Source organism: Dreissena polymorpha, chromosome 2 (genome assembly GCF_020536995.1).
Source record: "Dreissena polymorpha isolate Duluth1 chromosome 2, UMN_Dpol_1.0, whole genome shotgun sequence".
Lineage (NCBI taxonomy): Eukaryota > Metazoa > Mollusca > Bivalvia > Myida > Dreissenidae > Dreissena > Dreissena polymorpha.
Window position 1 is genome coordinate 93,120,145 of NC_068356.1, and position 18,311 is coordinate 93,138,455.

General features: G+C 36.0%; 1 protein-coding gene and 1 long non-coding RNA gene across 2 annotated transcripts in view; one reads left to right on the forward strand and one right to left on the reverse strand.

Annotated features, from left to right (window-relative positions):
* LOC127868077 (uncharacterized) overlaps nt 1-18,311 on the reverse strand; it is a 361,273-nt gene that overhangs the window by 291,943 nt on the left and 51,019 nt on the right. The window lies entirely within an intron of this gene.
* LOC127868085 (uncharacterized) lies at nt 1,376-17,028 on the forward strand. Its single transcript, XR_008043880.1, has 3 exons — nt 1,376-1,659; nt 5,721-5,790; nt 16,902-17,028. It is a non-coding gene; the product is annotated as an uncharacterized LOC127868085 (long non-coding RNA).

The following is an 18,311-nucleotide window of genomic DNA, read 5'->3' on the forward strand; positions in this document are numbered from 1 at the left end:
TTAAAGTAAAAAATGGTACTGCAAAAGGTTACAATCCACTAGAAAACGGCCGAAAAAAGAAGGTGCAAAAACAGTTGATTTTGATTTGAGTCGAATTCTTTTTTGGTTTGAACATGACATATCTTTTTTATTGCTTAAATCGATTCAGCTAAGAATGCCCGTCAAGAAAAAGTATGGTAATGGGGGTCTCTATGTGCAAAATGTTGTATTTATTTTCGCTCAAATTTGTGATGTCACTTTTACATTGAAACATATTCGAAAACTATTTAGTATATTTTGACCTAAACATTTACTTCAGCAGCACCTTCTCTGTATCTTGCAACTATGCTTTCAACGCTCTCCTTTAATACTTGGAAAAACACTGACAATCAGTTGGAGGTACAACTGAAAAATTACACAATTTTGGTAAGGGAAGGCAACATGGTAATGTCTGTATTAATTGTGTTATTTCAAAACATGCCTGGAGCCACAAAACCTGTCTACAGATTGAGTTAGATCAGAGTAATTTAATAGCCATTACAAACTTGCTGGTCAGTTGGTGGTCAGTTTGACCTCACAGCAATGAGGCCACACTCAGGTTGGTCAGTGGTGTTGTCTGACCAGTGCAATGGTGTGCTATCTGGGCTATGGCTCCAATTGGAGATACTGGGCTGTTGTGTGGAGTTTTTATGGGCTGCATAAGACCTGTCCATGTTTCTGGCCTGAGCAATAAAATAGCTGCAATTAAACTTGGTGTGGGATTGTTGCTGACATGTGTAGGAAGGAAAACACAATTTACTTGTTACAGGAACTTATTAAAACTTAGAGGAGTAACTATTTTTTTAATTTATTTTCCTATTGTCCTATTGGCAGAGAGTTTTGTGTGAAGTTTGGCGTAAACATGATGGGAATTTTGTGCTGAATTTTATTGGGATTTTGTGTAAGTGATAAGTATTTATACAAGGAATTCCAACCTTGTTTAAGGCTTTTGTGTCAAAGTGTTAAAGATGGAGCTTCTTTCATTGGAACAAAATATATACTTGTAACAGGATTTAATAAATGGATACAGTCAAGTTTATCCCTATTCTTTTGATGATGGAATTTAAGATAAATGCTGTTAACCTGTTGTTGAATGCATTCCTGTGTTATATTTATTTGCTTCTATTTACTTTCTCTTTCTGCCAGAATTTTCCACTGTTGCTGAATTTAGAATGGCATTAAAACTGAATGAATGATTTTTTTTCTACTTCAGACTTAAACACAAATGGAAACCCTTTGTTGGGTGGGTGCTGATTTTACAACCATGAAGTTTATTGTGATGATAATTTCGGTTAAGATTGTTAAAAATAGCTTCGCAAAATTCCTAACAATTTCTTCTTTCAGGTGATTGGGAAAGCTATCAAATATCCAAAAGCCTCAAAAAGATGTTAGATGAAACAACAGGAATAGGAGGGAGTCTAAAAAACCATGATAAGTAACTATACTAGACGGTTATGTGAGGTCAGTGTCCATATGAGAAACTCTGCCAGTTTTTTGCGGTGGACCAACGAAAATGTTTGCTGGCTGTCTATTATAGGATTAGTTCTTTAGACAAGAAGACATTTCAAAGGTCAACCATGTGGTGGGGCCGAACTGGTTCAGCCATTAGTCTACCATGGAGTACATCTAATAAATCACAAGGTAAGCTTATTTTTAGCGAGCTATTGCCATTATGTGCAAGCTTAAAGTGCTTGACATTTCAACTAGTATGCAATTATGCAATAATTATCTCTTTTATTATATCATTGCTCTTGAAATAGACAAAGTTTATTATCATGTGATCACCCTTGGAATGGTTGTGATTATCATCATCATCATCAGTCAGCAGCGCGAACAGCAACAAGGAAAGCAGTGTCTTCTTGTACTTGTTCTATCAAATAACTACTTCACTTGTAGGTAGCCATTATTTCCGTGCGATGGAAAAAGCTGTTGCTTCATTATATTGCCAATTGACAACCAATTCAATGGCAGTTAATTGTGTTTTCTTAGGGAAACATTGTGTTGCTTTCTCAGAGGCCATATTTTGATTGTATAAAATGTTTGCAAACGAATGAATGGACTTGACAAATGAGGTGAGCTCTATTTGGACAGCATTGATTGCTTATTGGTAAAAATCCAATTAACACCTTTTGTTGTGTTTGAACTCAATAAATAAAATGGTCATCTGGGTTCATCTGGGGTCAGAGTATCTGGGTGTCGATGAAGCTACCCTGAGAAAACTGTAGATGAACTAGGGTTAGGGTCAAGTAAGGTAAAGGTTATAGTTGGGGTCAATGTCTGTCTGAAGGGAAATGAATTTATATGAAATGTCAGTGCAGGATTTGGCATGCACAAAATGGCCTGCCCTCATTGTTGAGGGATGGTTCATGGCTTGATTTTCAACTGCATTCATAGGTTGATGGCTGAGGAGACGGACCTTAGCAAACATTTTGAGTGTTCAGAGCAAAACTGTTGTATATGAAAACTAAAGGTTGAGCCGAAACTACAGTTTTGCGTGTATATTTTAAGAAATGCAAACCAGCATTCCTGCATGCTTTATCTTGACAAGAGAATCTGAAAGCAGAGGAACAGTAGGAGGCAAATAAATGACTGCCCACCAAAAGCTTTCCCACAGAATGATCAGAATGATAGGCAGTTTTAAAGGGCTCTGGCTCCTTTAGAGAAACTGATTAAATTTGAACATAATAAGAATTTAAATGTTAATTTGCAATCCTTAAATGAATTTTACTGTTTGGTGGTTAATAGAATTCTAATTTGGAGTTTTGTTTAATGGTTCATTGACCATGTCCGTTTTTCCTCATGCAGAGCCAATTAAGAAAGAGGACTATTCCATTATGATTATAAGAACTCTTTGCATCCCCAGAATTAATCCTTTAAACATTATTATTATGCCCCCCTTCGAAGAAAAGGGGGTATATTGTTTTGCACATGTCGGTCGGTCCGTCGGTCGGTCGGTCCGTCCGTCCACCAGATGGTTTCCGGATGATAACTCAAGAACACTTAGGCCTAGAGTCATGAAACTTCATAGGTACATTGATCATGACTGGCAGATGACCCCTACTGATTTTCAGGTCACTAGGTCAAAGGTCAAGGTCACAGTGACTCGAAATAGTAAAATGGTTTCCGGATGATAACTCAGGAATGCTTAATTATGCCTAGGATTATGAAACTTCATAGGTTCATTGATCATGACTGGCAGATGACCCCTATTGATTTTCAGGTCACTAGGTCAAAGGTCAAGGTCACAGTGACTCGAAACAGTAAAATGGTTTCCGGATGATAACTCGAGAATGCTTACGCCTAGGATCATGAAACTTCATAGGTACATTGATCATGACTGGCAGATGACCCCTATTGATTTGCAGGTCACTAGGTCAAAGGTCAAGGTTACAGTGACTCGAAACCGTAAAATGGTTTCCTGATTATAACTCAAGAATAATTAGGCCTAGGATCATGAAACTTCATAGGTACACTGATCATGACTGGCAGATGACCCCTATTGATTTTCAGGTCACTAGGTCAAAGGTCAAGGTCACAGTGACAAAAAACGTATTCACACAATTGCTGCCACTACAACTGACAGCCCATATGGGGGGCATGCATGTGTTACAAACAGCCTTTGTTTTTTTTTGTAATTTGGCCTTTTAAGACTGGACAATAATTGTCACTAATGGCTGAACTTCAACCTCTCAAAACTACTTAAATAAATAGTAAATCAATATGCTTAAATTGTATAAATATGCAAACAACATTTGTGTTCAATCCCTGAGGAAAATGTAATGATATTTGATAGCATGACATTTATGTTTTCAAGCAAAAATGAGAGCCTCCCCCCCCCCCCCCCTCAAATTATTGGTAACACGATCCCTGAAAGCATGATCTTTTGCCTTGAAAACCAAACAGGCATCTAGGAAGATGGCATTTAGGCAGTCTGTATATTGTAATTCATTGATTGATCAAAAGAATATTTGACCCATAAATATGCATCTCTGTACCAGGACCATTATTGTTGTTGTCCACGACACAAGTGGGGGCTGCCTTTCTGAATAGTTCATTTGGCGTAGGCCTGGATTTTCTGTTTGACATTCTAGCGTCTTTTTGATTTTTAGCCGTTGTTTTCCCAAAAAAGGGCAAGCTATTCTTTTCACCCCGGGGTAGGCGACCGAGCTTGGTTAAAGCTTTGCGGTAAGCTAGTTTCTCAGGAATGGCTTTACAATGCAAATTTATACCATAGAGTTACGTTTATATCAGATTTTTGTTAAGCTAGTTTTTCAGCTACATGTTTGTGTGTGTATGCTGTTAGGGATATCATCAAACTTATAACATTTATCCCCCATATTGAAATACATCCATTGGCCAATTTTTTTTTCACTCTGAAATTTACAAACAAGCTATTGTATTCGAAAACAGTGTACATTCATGAATTATTACGATATGTAACACAGGGTTGCGTATTGGTTTGTCTGGGATCAAGGTCATTTGGGTAATCAGGGTCAAGGTCACTTTTAGTAGGTTTTTAAGAATTTAAAACTTGAAAACATTGTCACTGTTACTAAATGTAAAAAATAGTTTCGGCATTTGCGCCTTATATCATGAGAATGCATAGTGCCATTGTGATGCAAGCATATTATATACATATTATGGGAACATTTTTTTTCATATGGGTAAAACAGCATTGTAAGTAAATACATGGTTACCACCTAAAATCAACATTTATTTGTCTCAGAGGGTATTTGGCAAATTAGAAAAATACAAAATAACTAACCTTCTGACAGTTTTGTTTAGAAAAAAAAGCACCAGAAAATCTGACAAGAACAAGATAAGTCAAATTGTTCTTTGACAGCACTTGTTGCAAGTCCATTTCTTTGATCAAAGGGGAGCAACTGTCATTGTAGTTTTGTGTATGTTTGTTCTGCTGAAAATGTATTATCTCCCATGCAGAATTTGAGGTGGATGTAGTGTTGAAAACCTAATTTTTTTGAAGGATTGACACAGATAGTTAAACATACTGACCTGAAGTGTTTTAATTATGAAAGTCTTTGTCACATTATCTCTTGGATTCTTGTATTGTTTTGTTGTTAGGAAAAAAAAGAAAATTTTAGCCTTTCAGCTTATTTCACCAGGTCCACATAAACTCTTGTTTCAAATGAGCGACAAATGAAATATTTCTGTTTTCTATAATTCATAGAGCATATACCAAAGAAACTGTTAAAAACACATAACAACCTTTCCACTTCAAAGCAGTTTACATTTCTTTTCTCAATATACAAGATAAGAGTTTTAAGGAATTCTTTCTGGGAAGGTCCATTGGGTATTATATTCCACTGATCGGTATGTACCGTTAATGAGGTATCGACATGCAATCTTGCAGTAAAACATGCCATAATGACTCCAGAATATATTTTTGTCTGCATCTGGCGAACAATTGACTTACAAAGAATCGATTCTTATAGATTCATTTGTATATCTTGTCCCCTTAGGGAGTGGAGTATTTTTTAACAGAAATACAGCAGACAACATACCATGAACCTTGTAATTTTACAAAAGCGAAAGTAGTTCTTTGCAAATTGTTGAAATATTTCTGTTTGGTAGAAAAGTAGTTCTTTAAAATTGATAACTTTAATTTGCCTTTTGGTTAATGACAATGGTTCACATGGTTGAAGCAACCAGTGCTTATTAGTTAATCTTCATTTTTCTTTCAGTCCTTTACATGCTGTGTCTGGATCAACATGCAAAAGTAAAACCGAATCAAGTAAAGGGAAGTAAGTGATGGTAAGTGGAAAGCAGAACTGTGTACCTTTAAGTACTAATTTACCTGAATAACCTTTTAGTTTCGTTGGTTGGTCAGGTGCTGTTTCCTCCATGTACTATTCATTTAACACAAACAGTATAAGACCACATCCAAACTCAATACATTTCATTTAAATCCAAATAGTCAAATATTGCAGCTATAATTTAGAATTAGACCTACTAGAGATGATCATATAATGCAGCCCCAGTGTCTGCACAGACTAATCAGGGTGGAACTTTCCACATTTATGGTATTTTTCATTTAAAGGCAGTCTCTACTTAGGGAGAATTCAGTAAAGGACAGAAGTGTTTCCATGAAAAGCCTGTGAGGATTGCGCAGGCATATCTGGGACAACTTTTTACACGCATGTATCAGGCGCAGTTTTGTACCAAAGTGAGGCTCATATGCCTTGAATTTAATACATTAATATACAAGTTTCCATGCTGGAATTCAGTCAATGTTCCAATAAATAACAGTATAGTTGACAGCTTGTGAAACCAATACACAGATAATCACCATACTAAAAATATCAGAAGCAATTACATTTTTTAAATTAATGATTGTATAAATATTGAACATTAATCTCAATTTAATCATTTTGAACTTTAATAATGATTTTTAACTTTAATATACGTATACATATGAGAGCCACAATCAATCATTAGTTTCATATGTATGTTCTATCGGTAACATGTGCATGAGGAGCTTTTGTTATTTCCGTTAATCAGTTTTTCATTGTCCCTCTGTAGTCTGCAACATTTGCCTTCTGAATTCTTTAGAAGACCCATTAATTGTCCAAGCTTCATATAGCTTGGTCAGAACATAAGTCCCACTAGTATTTCAGCCAAGTTTGAAAGTAGATCATTTGGGGTCAAACACTGGATCACTGTTTTTAAGGTAAGGAAAAAACTTGTGAATATCCACATTAAGTGCCCAATCTTCAAGAAACTTGGTCTTAACAGACATTGTTCTATTGATATCCCTGATAAGTTTTAAATTGATGCACACTTGTGTACAGAAACTTGACTGCTAGGTCACATGAAAGATACGTAAGAGGCCTTTTTTTGTGAAACTTGGGTAGAAATATTTGCAAATTATATCTGGGGTGAATTGAAACAGGGTCTCTTGGGGTCAAAAAATAGGTCACTAGGTCAAATTAAAGAAACAGCTTGTGAACTCTCAGAAGGCACATTTGTATTGGCAATCCTTAATGAAATCTGCCTTGGACATTTGTTTCTTATTATTTGAAAAATAAGTGAGATGGGGTTTCAGTCTGTTGAATCTTGGTTGGGGGTGAATAATTTGATGTAAAATCAAATTTTAAAGTAACATAAATAGTCAAAATCAACGAATATTTCGCAATATATTTCATCGAATATTTCGCAATATATTTCATAAAATAAAGTAAACCCATAAAATATCAGTGTTCCTATTAGCAATAGCCAAAATTTCTATGCTAAGTGGGGTCTGGTAACATAGATTTAACAAGATACAAATTGCTCCTTAATTTTCCGCCACAATATCCAAACATTTACAGAAGGACAGGAGACTTGCTTGGGGCAGTGTCGGAAAAACAAATGAACAAAATGACATTACTATTTTGCAGGTCTTTTCTGTATCATTTTAATCAACAGAGTTGAATTTACCAAATATCTCAAGGGTTTATAATTATCTAGTTCATGCTTTCATGATGTTCAGATAATATAATATTTTCAAATTGGGTTAATTGAGCAGGAGTGTCTCAAAGATAAAAGTACATCAGTCAAAATGTACTGTTCCATTTCCTCATTACCGCATGTTCCCTTTAGGTGCATATTTCAGATGTTTGAAGTACATAGCCCGACTCATTGAACAACACTTACAGCCCATGCTTATAGTGTGCACCCACATAAATCTTAAATGAGTGCAACATTTGTTGGCTTTTCTGGATTCCCTTCTCCCACATACTACAACCATCATTTGCACTTTGTGAGGTTTTCAGCAGAGATAAGACAATTGAAAATGTATTGCTTAATAAGGGGCAATTAGTTGTTTGTAACCGATCAGTGGGCTGTAGGTGGGAATATGGAGCATTGTCTTGGAAACACAAGTGCTTTATCTCGCCCTGTTATGTGACCTACAGGTAACCAGGCTTGTTGTTCATTTTTTAATTACATAGGTTTTTATGTACATCATTAAGTTAGCATAACTTCAACCTACTTACATGTTTTGTGCTTATTGTATATTTGACTATGTACAATTTGTACTTATTGTATATTTGACAACTCAAATGACACGAACCATAAAATTACCATTAGGAAAAGAAATTGTCTAAATTCCTATTGTAATCCACTTATTAAAAGATCATATTAAAAAAAATTACCATGGCAACAGATTAATAAGAATTAATGGTGATCAACTCTGCATGCCATTTAAATAAAAGAGATAAAAATAGCATTGAGATATTTGAATAATTGTTAAATGTATGTCTGGACAGACATGGTGTTTTATTTCGTTTGACCTATGAATGTATCAAATGACATAGGATAAATTTCGACAGTGAAATACATTTGAATGTCTACATCACAGACAGTAACAAGGTTAGTGCATTTCACCTCACACCATTCCTAGAAATGGAATATTTTCACTGTCTGAGTAGGTGGGTTGGATCAAACAAGGTGGTTTCATATATTATTGCAGGTCTTATCTGTTTTCATGAGAAATTCTCAGTGATTCAGTGTACCTATCATGGGTTCTGTTTTCCAGATCTTTGGTGTCTGATGTAGCGCCAGTCATCCCAGTAGCTTATTCATCTATGTTTCAAAACTTCATTGGTCACTGGTTTCATTTTAGCACTCGTGATGCAGTCTTTACTAAACATAATAATTTTTGATTCTGTCCCTCCCACAAGATGACACTTATTCATTGGTGATTCACTGAAAGAATTTGCATCGCTGAAAGAATTTTCTGGTCATTTGGTACACCTCCGAAGTACAAACACTGCTGGGGCAGTTTTTGCCATTGGTCACATGCTTGTATAATTGAAAACAGCACTTTGGTGATGGCATGTCTGATTTTTAGCAAGTTAGTCATTGCTATTGATGAAGACAATAAGAGAATAGCAGTTGTTTGTCATTGTTTTAGATTATTATAATACATTTGAACAAAATATTGAAAAACTAAAAATGTGATCAATGGTCATGTGTTTTTTTTAAATACTAGTAAACAGTTTTTTAAAAGACATTTGTTGTCATTTTTATAAGTCAGTTATGAAGAACTAGTAGAAAATAAGTATTGGTGAGTGACTTTTTAAAAACCTTTATAACTTAGTTCCATTTCTAAGAGCTACTATCAAACATGACAAAATGTCTCTGAAATATCTATCATTATTAATTTAAAGGCACAATTTGTACTATAAATTAATTATAATTATTAATTTAAAGGTATACTTTTGCACTATTAATCAATCTTCAGACAGCTCTAGAGTGCATGTAATTCAAGGGACATCAAGAGGCTTCACTTATGATGTTTATTAAGAGATAATTGAATTTTAATTGTGTAATTATAACAATTTATATAAAAATTATTGTGAAATCATCAATTAATTTCATGGGTAGCAGTTAAACTGCTGTATCTAATGTATATACATAAGTTATATAGATAAGTAGTGCTCTGTTAAAAAGGGGTTCAACGCATGTGTGTAAAGTGTTGTCCTAGATTAGCCTGTGCAGTCCATACAGGCTAATCAGGGATGACACTTTCCGCCTAAACTGGATTTTTGCTAAGAAGAGGCTTTCTTTAAAAGGAAAATATCATAAAAGTGGCAAGTGTCGTCCATGATTAGCCTATTTATATATATATTTATGCCCCCCTTCAAAGAAGAGGGGGTATATTGTTTTGCTCATGTCGGTCCGTCGGTCGATCCGTCCGTCCACCAGATGGTTTCTGGATGATAACTCAAGAACGCTTAGGCCTAGGATCATGAAACTTCATAGGTACATTGATCATGACTGGCAGATGACCCCTATTGATTTTCAGGTCACTAGGTCAAAGGTCAAGGTCACAGTGACTCGAAATAGTAAAATGGTTTTCGGTTGATAACTCAAGAACGCTTAGGCCTAGGATCATGAAACTTCATAGGTACATTGATCATGACTCGCAGATGACCCCTATTGATTTTCAGGTCACTAGGTCAAAGGTCACGGTGACCCAAAATAGTAAAATGGTTCCCGGATGATAACTCAAGAACGCTTATGCCTAGGATCATGAAACTTCATAGGTACATTGATCATGACTTGCAGATGACCCCTATTGATTTTCAGATCACTAGGTCAAAGGTCAAGGTCACAGTGACTTGACACAGTAAAATGGTTTCTGGATGATAACTCAAGAAAGCTTACGCCTAGGATCATGAAACTTCACAGGTACATTGATCATGACTCGCAGATGACCCTTATTAATTTTCAGGTCACTAGTTATATGTTACACCAGTTAAGCCCAAGTCTCACTATTGCGGGTAGAGCCCTGGTCGGTCCATCCCGGTTTGCTAATGCCGGTTGACTGGCGAGAACTGGGATCATTGTTAGAAATTTTTTAACCCTGTCACACTATTTCACAAAGCCCAGCAGAGTCCCGGTCATCCCCGAACTGGCTAAGGTTTATCCCGGTGAAGCCCCGGTTGTCCCTGGTAATGCCCCTCTGAGCCCCGGTGAAAGCTGGCAGCGTCCCGGAGGAGCCCCGGTATACAGTAACTCCGCTGGCATTCACCGGGGCAATACTGGCATCAGACCGCGGCAAAGCTACGGCAACACCCCGGTTTAACTCGGTATTCACCGGTAATGCTCATGCGGAGCCCCGGTAAATGCTGGTGGCGTCCCGGCAGAGCGCCGGTTTACTTATGTACCGTAGCTTTACCGGCTTGCATTCACTGAGCCTCCACAGGGGCGTTGCTGTAGCTCTGCCGGGGACTTATGGGCCCCGGTGGAGCTACGGCGCCGTCACGGTAGTTCCTGGTGCCGTGCCAGTTGTTGCCGGTCCTTCCTTGTGACTCCCGGTTGATCCTGGAGGTATAACACATTTAAATACTTTCCCGGTGGAGCTCTTGTTGTCCCCGGTTCATCCCCGTCATCCCTGGTGGAGCCCCGGTTCATCCTGGTAGAGCCATGGTTCCTCCTGGTAGATCCCTGATCATGCATCGGGGCCCCACCGGCATCATAGTGAGACTGGGCCTTTACATTATGCTGCAGTGGTGTAAAATCAGTGATCTATTGTGGTTGATTTTATATATAAACCTTTGCACTCACTGAGTTAACAGCAATGGAAACATTTGGGGACATTATCACTGTGAAATAAACTTTGGAGTTGGTACACATAAGTATTTTTAATACAGTTATGTATTTCTGGTACAGTTAGGTATTTCTGGTACAGTTAAGTATTTTTGGTACAGTAATGTTTTTCTGGTACAGTTATGTATTTCTGGTACAGTTATGTATTTCTGGTACTGTAAGGTATTTCTGGTACAGTTAGGTATTTCTGGTACAGTTATGTATTACTTGAAAAGCAAGTAAAAGTTGGGATAGCTTTTAATCGATTTAATGTTTTTATATGTGATAACAGGCTTAAAACATATAAAGTATATGATTGATACAAACTTGAGACTTAAAAAAAATAATTCGAACATTGAAATAGAAACTCATAAATACTTGTGCATATAAAAAAGTAAAGTCACACATTGAAATAGAATATGATTGGGAATTTGTACAATCATTATGTTTAAACAATTTTTTACGGACTATTTATCTTGTTTAAGGTCATGCAAAAAATCTGCAACAGCAACATAATGTCTAGCATTTATGGGAATTGTTTAATACGTGTTGTGTTCTGAGAAAACTGGGTATAATGCACGTGTGTAAAGTGTCGTCCCAGATTAGCCTGTGCAGTCTGCACAGGCTAATCAGGGATGACACTTTCCGCTGTTATGGTATTTTTCGTTTAAAGGAAGTCTCTTCTACATGAAATCCAGTTAGGCGGAAAGTGTTCGTCCCTGATTAGCCTGTGTGGACTGCACAGGCTAATCTGGGACGACACTTTACGCACATGCATTAAAGCCAGTTTTCACAGAACAAGGCTCAATTAAGAAATGTGGATAAGCTGGCTGGTGTCAGGACATAACAAGTCTCTAGGTGTTGGTGTGAGAGATTTGTCTTTAGGGTGAGTGAAATATCTGATCCTGTGAACACACTTGCAGCGTAAATAACTCGGACCACCTAACTGGATTCACGAAAATTCAATTGCATCGTCTGTGGGGACACAGAAAATATGGTCAGTCTAACATTTTTCGGCTGGCATATTTATGGAATCGATGAAGAAGGTTGTTTATTTGTATTTATTAGCCCCACCATTGGTAATGGCTGTAAAAATGGTTTTTGGCAGGCTATGGATATATACATTCATATGTTACATATAAAGCAGCCAGTTGAACTTTCTTTCTAGACAATTCTAGACAATATAACTTTGAGAAAGGAGGAAGATTGGTTTGATATCGTAGTTATATATATGGTGTCTGCAGAAGAAGAGCGATGCTGGAATATTTGGATGTGTTTTGTGTTTATTGCTGGACTGACAGATACTTTCCATGATGTCCTTTGATATCTTGAATTATTCACTCCAGTAGGTAGTATTATTGTTTTGTTGCTGTTTGTATTAGCTGATATTTCTTTTAGTTGTTATACCATGATTAGAGTTTGAATCTCTGTTTTATATTGAAAAGCATAGTAATTTGTTTTTCATTGATTGTAAATATACAAGCATTTTCCAACATAGAGTGAATTCTCGGATGATTACTATGTACTTAATGCTAGTGCATGAAATGTGTATTTAATCATTAAAATGTCAAGCTTGAAACGTTAAGTACACATAACCAGGTTAAATGCAGCACACAACTCTAATAGACACTTAATTATTAAATCAATCAATAAATTTATTATTTTAGTCTTTATTACATCTTTGTTTTGTATCCGTTTGTCTTTAAGTTTCTGTTACTAGATTTTAGAAGTCAAAATTGGATGACCATAATGAATTTTAAATTTAAGTACACAAATTCCATGATGTCAATTTAAACTGCACTGTTTCACTTTTTAAAATGTTTTACTTAATGATAGAAGTCTAAATTGGTAAAACGAGGGAGACAACTAACAATTAAAGGCTGTATGATTTCACCTTGTTCTTTGAATAACTTCTTGGATGGAGGAATTTTCTTAGACAAGCCATGTGGCGCTTCTTGTGCGTAAAGTATTGGTTGTGCAGTCTACACAGGCTAATTCTAGAAGAGACATTCTGTATACACATTAGTTTTTTGTTTTTAAGGAGGCACTTATTTTAAACAAGAAAATCAATTAAAATGAAGAGTGTTTTCCCTGATTAGCCTGTGCAAACTGCACGGGCTAATCTGGGACAACACTTTATGAACATCCATTTTAGCTCCTTTTTCCCATAGTGTGACTCAACCCTTTTTCACTTAGATAGGTATTTAAACACATTTGTTGTCCCTTAGAAAGTTAAATTGAATTGAAGACCTTTCTTAACAAAGTTTTAAAGGCTTCATTTCCAACCCTTAGATACTGATGAGCAGTAAACAGTATAAAACCTGAACAGACTGCGTGTTACTCGCAGGCTGTTCTGGTTTTATGCTGTTTGCATATAGCCATTTTAACCTGGCTTCTGAGTGGGGAAGGGTTAATTGTTTATTCTGTATATGTTCTGCTTATGAACTTTATAATCTTGCTTCCATACATAGAAGGTTATAATATCGCTGAAGTTCAATGGGAATAATAAAAGATAAATGACCAGTACAATACAAAAAGGTAACCTTGTTCAATGGTAAATTAATTCATGTTTCTGCATTTATGTGTAAAGGTGTCCAAGAAAAAATGGGATAATAAGGTTTTTTTAGGCTAGAAACCTCACAGGGAGTGTGGTATAAATTATTTTGTTCAAAGATGGCATACCATACTTAGCCATGAATGACATTCAGAATTTAATAAGATAAGTATAACCATGGGCCTTAGTTTAAAACCACTGCACTACCATACTGTTTAAAATAACAAGAACGAAAACAGCTCCGCAAATCATTTCTTGGTGCAAGAAGTGGCAGTTATCAGGTTTTGGGTCATTATCAAAACTGGCTTGCAAAACTTGCTCTTAACCTTACTTGTTCGTAAGCGAACAATTAAACAAGTCGGAATACTTTACAATCCTGCTTTGAAAGGAATTTAATAAGAATGGGAAAATATTTTATCACATTTAAAGATTTGAATAAATATTGGATGTTCAACAGTGTTTTATAAGCATAATGTATAGTGTTTTTCCCAGGAAGGCAAAGGAGCATGGCGCAGTACATTCAAAAAGGGCATTTTAATGCTCAGTTTAGGCAAAAAAGGGGCGAAACGTTCTGTGATAACCTGGTTTTAGGAGGAACATTTAACAGCATCAGTGGCAGTTGTGGGAAAAACATAAAAATATGAACAACCTTTCTTAAGTGTAATTGATGTATTTAAGGTATTTTAATTGATATTAGAATATTTGCCTTGCAATGTCTTCCATAAAATTCCATTCAGTTTCAGTAAACTGTACAGCATGACAAAAATAATAAAGCAATATATGCATATTAATCTGATTATGCAAAAATCCATGAACATTTAAATGAAACCATGTTTGTCTTATCCCGTTTTCTATGGATAATCTTGTCAAATGTTTTAACTTCGGTAGTAAACTGAACGCCAATTTGCAAACACTTGTTTCCCCGACATACATGCATTGTATAGATTACTAATTAATATGTTTTTTGTATGTAAAACGTTTCATGCATTGTTTATTATCACAGGAATTTCATTAATCCGTTCTAACTGTATGATATCCATCGTTAATTCAATTGTTATTTTCCATTTTTGCACAGAATCAAAATTTATTTTCTTTATTGTTGGCCATGCATCTTGTGCGCAAAGCAACATTAAATCGTATATGTCCGACTAAATTTGTGATTCACATTTTGTTTTATTAGTATGCGGTACAATAGTTATTTCAATAATTATTTATCTATATGACCTTGACGATAAAGATGCAGCTTGTTATATTTGAAAATAAATTACGTGTACAAAGAAAATAATGTTGTGATATTGCTGTATGCATGAAATGCACAATTTCCATGAGGATAACACTCGCATTTAAATGAAAATTTCATCAGAAGTCTCCTAGGTAGTTGTCCATGATTTTATCATGGAGGAGTACACATTACAGACCGATTAGTGTGCTTAATATAACAAAGCCACGAAGCCTCTTAAGTTATCGACTGATATTGACACAGGGTTATTCATGCATGACTAATTCATAATTTCGCGAATCTTCGCTCCCTTGCGGCCATACTCTGATACTACAGTGGAACCCCTCTAAACTGGACAACCCTGGGGCCGACAGGAAATTCCGGTGAAGAGAGGATTCCGGTTTAGAGGGCACTTTGAGTCTTTGACTATTTCACTTTCAGAAAGTCAATTATGTAGCCTAATGTGGAAAAAAACTTTCAGCAAACTTTAATAGTTTATTTACATATATCAGCAATATCAGTCACAACAAAAATCAAACAGTGCACCCTGAAAAAACAAACTATTTTATACATGTATGCATTTGTTAGGTGAATTTTCTTTTTTCGCACGATATCCCCGATTGTCAATTTTCCTAACCCATATTTCTCTGACAGCATATTTAGTGTAGGTTTATGGAACATCTCTGACTCTTTTATCAATTTGATTTTGTCTTGTTGAGACAATGCCACGCGCATTCGCTTAGAAGGAGGTTCGGATATTTTTAGTCTTAGTTATCTTAATTAAGAATTTGAAAATCTAAATGAATATCTTTATAAAAAAAAAAAATCTTTATGCAACTGCTTCAATAACTCTGCAAATCACCATTTTATATGACACTAAATTAGCAATTGTAATAAACAACACAACATTAAATAGTATTAAGATTATTAAAATTGAGCATGGCTTCCTACATCAACAACAAAACTTACATAAGAACCCTATGTTTGTTATCAGTAATTATAATCAGTAATATCACCTCCATTGATCGATATGTACATCACAGGACAAGTATCTTTAAATTGTTTTGCGATTTTTACAGTTTGCAATTTTTTCGACCACCGTTATTAATTTCAAGCGTCTTTAATCCGCTATTCACAACTTTTTGACACTAGGTCTAAGGTGCAATAAACCGGCCCTGAGCGGTTTAGAGAGGTACAATTACGTATGGAATGACCCAATTTTGATCCATAGAATAACTGGTATTCGGAATTGAGAGGATTCCGGTCTTGAGGAGATATTTTACGCATGGTTTTATTGGGGAAAAAATGGGACTGGACAATTTGTCCGGTTTAGAGAGGATTCCGGTATAGAGAGGATCCGGTTTAGAGCGTTTCCACTGTATTTGACTTAGAAGTTTGGATCAGTAGCATTGAAGAGGCAAATAAGGCATTATCAAAAAGGGCGGGTTGCAGCTTTTGCCTTTGAAAAGGGCAAAGTGGTGCGTCAGAATGGCGGCATGGCGCAGCGCCATACAAAAAGGGCTTGGGAAAAACACTACTTGTATCTGCATTGCAACCAAAGAATTATTGGCGTCTCAAATTACTAAACCACTGCTGTCAATTACAAACTGTAAAAACTATAACTTAGACATGTTTTTCCTTTGTATTCAAACATTTTTATTGCTATGAAATCTGCAAGCTGCTACCTCGTTCACACCTATACCCTGCTTATGTTTCCTGCCTTTCCTTCAAAATAATAGGCTCTAGTTTTCTGAAAAAACAAACATGGCAAATAATGTGAATAATTACAATTGCAATATTACTTTTTTTGCAAATAAGTATCCAAGTTCTGTGGCCGCCAAGGTTTCTAGCTATCTACGTTGGTTTGTTTTTGTGATAGCCCGAGTGCAGACACTTCTTGTTGCTACTGCAATATTCTGCTGTATTGATCACTAAAGGCGCTTCGCATTATGTACTGATTCCTCCCTGGATGTTGTTTACTGTATATCTCTATACATCTTGTAATATTTATTTCAGATATGCAAACAATTATCCCACAGAATGCGAGGATGTCAGCTGGTTCATCAAAGCTGTCCTGAATTGTGGAGACGTTGATTCCAAGCGGCCAATGGCTGACATACACCTGAAACTGTCAGCCCCATAATGTAAGGTATGCTAAAATTGGCTATAATAACAACAGAGATCTTACTAACATGTGTATGAGCCGCGCTCTATGAAACGGGCCTTTAATGCATGTGCGTAAATTGCCCTCCCATATTAGCCTGTGCTGTCCGTGCAGGCTAATCAGAGAAGACACTTTTTGCCTAACTTAGATTTTTTTCTACGAAGAGACTTTCTTAAAAAAAAAATATTATGAAATTAACCGAAATTAACATAAGAAATAAATAAATTCTTACTAGAGATTTAAAAATGCATGCATGATTTTGCATATTCATATGTGTCTTGTTCTCTGAAAATTGGGCAAAAACTTGTGCGTAAAGTGTCGTCCCAGATTAGCTTGTGCAGTCTGCACAGGGTATTCAGGGACAACACTTTCTGCTTTCATGGTATTTTTCGTTGAAACAGTGTTTTTTTTGGATGAAATATTGGAAAAATTCCCCTCTCGGAAGTGTTATCAATTTTAATCAATACCTCATTTAAACACGTCTTTCGTTAGGAATTTATTTACTATAATTTTCCTGAACTGCCGCATCCGTGTGTTTACTTTCTTTTAGCCTTTACTCCTTTACCGCAAACAGTATGTAGTTAACTATCACGACTTTCCTTTACGACATCTACGGCAAACAGTATGTATTCCACCACGTCGCACAACAGCAAAAGCTATCAGAAAAAAAAGACAAAAAATCTGTTTTAACTTTATTGGTTGTTGAAACACAAAATTTTTTTTAAATCATGTATTTTAGATATTCTCAGAAATGGTTTAATCACAAGGGACAGAATGAGAACGATTTTGGTAGAAATATATTGCCTGTACAAACTTTGATATTGAAAAGGCATACAAACTTGATCGGTGTATTATATGCTATAATAGAAATGGTTTAATCACAAGGGACAGAATGAGAACGATTTTGGTAGAAACATATATTGCCTGTACAAACTTCAACATTGAAAAGGCATACAAACTTGATCGGTCTATTATATGCTCAATGTATTATCAATGGCCAATTGTTGCGAGAGCATTTACACACAATAGCATACAAGATTTCTAATAGTGTTAAAACTTGATTTTGTGCTGTTACTTACTAAGCATTTAAATTTCCCCCTTTTTATGCCCCCCTTCGAAGAAGAGGGGGCATATTGCTTTGCACACGTCGGTAAGTCTGTCAGCCGGTCGGTCGGTCAGTCCGTCCACCAGGTGGTTTCCGGATGATAACTCAAGAACACTTAGGCCTAGGATCACGAAACTTCACAGGTACATTGATCATG